This window comes from Arachis hypogaea, unplaced genomic scaffold (genome assembly GCF_003086295.3).
Source record: "Arachis hypogaea cultivar Tifrunner unplaced genomic scaffold, arahy.Tifrunner.gnm2.J5K5 arahy.Tifrunner.gnm2.scaffold_36, whole genome shotgun sequence".
Lineage (NCBI taxonomy): Eukaryota > Viridiplantae > Streptophyta > Magnoliopsida > Fabales > Fabaceae > Arachis > Arachis hypogaea.
Genome location: NW_027255471.1, coordinates 55,001 through 60,000, shown reverse-complemented (window position 1 = coordinate 60,000; position 5,000 = coordinate 55,001). Strand labels below are relative to the sequence as shown.

The window sequence follows — 5,000 nt, the reverse complement described above, 5'->3', positions numbered from 1 at the left end:
ATCCAGTAGGAATTGAACCTACGAATTCGCCAATTATGAGTTGGGCGCTTTAACCATTCAGCCATGGATGCTTAGCGGGGATCCTCGTACATGGTGAATAACCAAATTCCAATTGAAGTGAAATCTTTCGGATAAATCAATGCAATTTAGGAGGATTCGATGAAAGGACATCAATTCAAATCCTGGATTTTCGAATTGAGAGAGATATTGAGAGAGATCAAGAATTCTCGCTATTTCTTAGATTCATGGACCCAATTCAATTCAGCGGGATCTTTCATTCACATTTTTTTCCATCAAGAGAGTTTTATAAAACTCTTGGACTCACGAATTTGGAGTATCCTACTTTCACGCAATTCACAGGGTTCAACAAGCAATCGATATTTCACGATCAAGGATGTAGTACTCTTTGTAGTAGCGGTCCTTATATATCGTATTAACAATCGAAAGATGGTCGAAAGAAAAGATCTCTATTTGACAGGGCTTCTTCCTATACCTATGAATTCCATTGGACTCAGAAATGATACATTGGAAGACTCAAAAGATTCTGCCAATATCAATAGGTTTATTGTTCCGCTCCTGTATCTTCCAAAAAGAAAAAAGATCTCTGAGAGCTCTTTCCTGGATCCGAAAGAGAGTACTCGGGTTCTCCCAATAACTAAAAAGTGGATCATGCCTGAATCTAACTGGGGTTCGCGGTGGTGGAGGAACTGGATCGGAAAAAAGAGAGATTCTAGTTGTAAGATATCTAATGAAACCGTCGCTGGAATTGAGATCTCATTCAAAGAGAAAGATATCAAATATCTGGAGTTTCTTTTTGTATATTATATGGATGATCCGATCCGCAAGGACCATGATTGGGAATTTTTTGATCGTCTTTCTCCGAGGAAGAGGCGAAACATAATCAACTTGAATTCGGGACAGCTATTCGAAATCTTAGTGAAAGACTGGATTTATTATCTCATGTTTGCTTTTCGTGAAAAAATACCAATTGAAGTGGAGGTTTTCTTCAAACAACAAGGGGCTGGGTCAACTGCTCAATCAAATGATATTGAGCATGTTTCCCATCTCTTCTTGAGAAACAAGCGGGCTATTTCTTTGCAAAATTGTGCTCAATTTCATATGTGGCAATTCCGCCAAGATCTCTTCGTTAGTTGGGGGAAGAATCCGCACGAATCGGATTTTTTGAGGAGCATATCGAGAGAGAATTGGATTTGGTTAGACAATGTGTGGTTGGTAAACAAGGATCGGTTTTTTAGCAAGGTACGGAATGTATCATCAAATATTCAATATGATTCCACGAGATCTAGTTTCATTCAAGTAACGGATTCTAGCCAATTGAAAGGATCTTCTGATCAATCCAGGGATTCCATTAGGAATGAGGATTCGGAATATCACACATTGACCAATCAAAGAGAGATTCAACAACTAAAAGAAAGATCGATTCTTTGTTCGGATCCTTCCTTTCTTCAAACGGAACGAACAGAGATAGAATCGGAGCGATTCCCTAAATGCCTCTCTGGATATTCTTCAATGTGCCGACTATTCATGGAACGTGAGAAGCAGATGAATAATCATCTGCTTCCGGAAGAAATCGAAGAATTTCTTGGGAATCCTACAAGAGCCAATCGTTCTTTTTTCTCTGACAGATGGTCAGAACTGCATCTGGGTTCGAATCCTACTGAGAGGTCTACTAGAGATCAGAAATTGCTGAAGAAAGAACAAGATGTTTCTTTTGTTCTTTCCGGGCGATCGGAAAGTAAAGAAATGGTTAATATATTCAAGATAATTATGTATTTACAAAATACTGTCTCAATTCATCCTATTTCATCAGATCCGGGATGGGATATGGTTCCGAAGGATGAACTGGACAGTTCCAATAAGATTTCATTCTTGAACAAAAATCCATTTTTTGGTTTATTTCATCTATTCCATGAACGGAACAGGGGGGGATACACGTTACACCACGATTTTGAATCAGAAGAGAGATCTCAAGAAATGGCAGATCTATTCACTCTATCAATAACCGAGCCGGATCTGGTGTATCATAAGGGATTTGCCTTTTCTATTGATTCCTCCGGATTGGATCAAAAACAATTCTTGAGGGGGGTATTCAACTCCAGGGATGAGTCGAAAAATAAATCTTTATTGTTTCTACCTCCTCTTTTTTATGAAGAGAATGAATCTTTTTATCGAAGGCTCATAAAAAAATGGGTCCGGACCTCTTGCGGGAATGATTTGGAAGATCCAAAACCAAAAATAGTGGTATTTGCTAGCAACAACATAATGGAGGCAGTCAATCAATATAGATTGATCCGAAATCTGATTCAAATCCAATATAGCACCTATGGGTACATAAGAAATGTATTGAATCGATTCATTAAAAAGAATCGATTCGATCGCAACTTCGAACATGGAATTCAAAGGTATCAAATAGAAAATGATACTATGAATCATAGAACTATAATGAAATACACGATCAACCACCAGTTATCAAATTTGAAAAAGAGTCAGAAGAAATGGTTCGATCCTCTTATTTTGATTTCTCGAACCGAGAGATCCATGAATCGGGATCTTAATGCATGTAGATACAGATGGTCCAATGGGAGCAAGAATTTCCAGGAACATTTAGAACTTCTCAGTTCTGAGCAGAATAGCCGTTTTCAAGTAGTGTTCGATCGATTACGTATTAATCAATATTCGATTGATTGGTCTGAGGTTGAGGTTATCGACAAAAAAGATTTGTCTAAGTTACTTTGTTTCTTTTTGTCCAAGTTACTTCCTTTTTTGTCCAAGTTTCTTCTCTTTTTGTCTAACTCACTTCCTTTTTTCTTTGTGAGTTTCGGGAGTATCCCCATTCATAGGTCCGAGATCCACATCTATGAATTGAAAGGTCCGAATGATCCACTCTGTAATCAGTTGTTAGAATCAATAGGTCTTCAAATCGTTCATTTGAAAAAATTGAAACCCTTCTTATTGGATGGCCGTGATACTTCCCAAAAATCGAAATTCTTGATCAATGGAAGAACAATATCACCATCTTTTTTCAATAAGATACCAAAGTGGATGATTGACTCATTCCATACTAGAAAGAATCGCAGGAAATCTTTTGATAACACGGATTCCTATGTTTCAATGATATCCCACGATCAAGACAATTGGCTGAATCCCGTGAAACCATTTCATAGAAGTTCATTGATATCCTCTTTTTTTAAAGCAAATCGACTTCGATTCTTGAATAATCAATATCACTTCTGTTTCTATTGTAACAAAAGATTCCCTTTTTTTGTGGAAAGGGCCTGTATCAATAATTATTATTTTACGTATGGACAATTCCTCAATATCTTGTTCATTCGGAACAAAATATTTTCTTTGTGCGGCGGTAAAAAAAAACATGCTTTCTTGGAGAGAGATACTATTCCACCAATCGAGTCACAGGTATCTAACATATTGATATCTAACCATTTTCCGCAAAGTGGTGACGAAGGGTATAACTTGTACAAATCTTTCCATTTTCCAATTCGATTCGATCCATTCGTTCGTAGAGCTATTTACTCGATCGCAGACATTTCGGGAACACCTCTAACAGAGGGACAAATAGTCAATTTTGAAAGAACTTATTGTAAACCTCTTTCAGATATGAATCTACCTGATTCAGAAGGGAAGAACTTGCATCAGTATCTCAATTTGAATTCAAACGTGGGTTTGATTCACACTCCATGTTCTGAGAAATATTTACCATCCGAAAAGAGGAAAAAACGGAGTCCTTGTCTAAAAAGATGCCTTGAGAAAGGGCAGATGTATAGAACCTTTCAACGAGATAGTACTCTTTTAACTCTCTCCAAATGGAATCTATTCCAAACATATATACCATGGTTCCTTACTTCGACAGGGTACAAATATCTAAATTTAATATTTTTAGATACTTTTTCAGACCTATTGCCGATACTAAGTAGCAGCCAAAAATTTGTATCCATTTTTCATGATATTATGCATGGATCAGATATATCATGGCGAATTCTTCAGATTCCATTGTGGAAGACACAATGGAATCTGATAAGTGAGATTTCGAGTAAGTGTTTACATAATCTTCTTCTGTCCGAAGAAATTTTTCATCAAAATAATGAGTCACCATTGATATCGACACATCTGAGATCGCTAAATGTTCGGGAGTTCCTCTATTCAATCCTTTTCCTTCTTCTTGTTGCTGGATATCTCGTTCGTACACATCTTCTCTTTGTTTCTCGAGCCTACAGAGAGTTACAGACAGAGTTCGAAAAGGTCAAATCTTTGATGATTCCATCATACATGATTGAGTTGCGAAAACTTCTGGATAGGTATCCTACATCTGAACTGAATTCTTTCTGGTTAAAGAATCTCTTTCTAGTTGCTCTGGAACAATTAGGAGATTTTCTAGAAGAAATACGGGGTTTTGCTTCTGGCGGCAACATGCTAGGGGGTGGTGGTCCCGCTTATGGGGTCAAATCAATACGTTCTAAGAAGAAATATTGGAATCTCTTCGATCTCATAAGTATCATACCAAATCCCATCAATCGAATCGCTTTTTCGAGAAATACGAGACATCTAAGTCATACAAGTAAAGCGATCTATTCCTTGATAAGAAAAAGAAAAAACGTGAATGGTGATTGGATTGATGATAAAATAGAATCCTGGTTCTCGAACAGTGATTCGATTGATGATAAAGAAAGAGAATTCTTGGTTCAGTTCTCTACCTTAACGACAGAAAAAAGGATTGATCAAATTCTATTGAGTCTGACTCATAGTGATCCTTTATCAAAGAATAACTCTGGTTATCAAATGATTGAACAACCGGGAGCAATTTACTTACGATACTTAGTTGACATTCATAAAAAGTATCTAATGAATTATGAGTTCAATACATCCTGTTTAGCAGAAAGACGGATATTCCTTGCTCATTATCAGACAATCACTTATTCACAAACCCCCTGTGGGGCTAATAGTTTTCATTTCCCATCTCATGG

General features: G+C 37.0%; 1 protein-coding gene and 1 non-coding gene across 2 annotated transcripts in view; both read right to left on the bottom strand.

The window, feature by feature from the left end:
* The window catches only part of TRNAM-CAU (transfer RNA methionine (anticodon CAU)), a 74-nt gene extending 3 nt beyond the window's left edge, over positions 1-71 (bottom strand). The window contains exon 1 of the tRNA in view: positions 1-71. This exon is cut by the window's left edge and continues 3 nt beyond it. This is a non-coding gene — a tRNA (tRNA-Met).
* LOC114927087 (small ribosomal subunit protein uS7cz/uS7cy) overlaps positions 1-5,000 on the bottom strand; it is a 13,696-nt gene that overhangs the window by 2,396 nt on the left and 6,300 nt on the right. Inside the window, exon 1 of the mRNA XM_072231833.1 lies at positions 1-5,000. This exon is cut by the window's left edge and continues 2,396 nt beyond it; it is cut by the window's right edge and continues 6,300 nt beyond it. The gene's annotated coding sequence lies outside the window, so the exon portion shown is untranslated.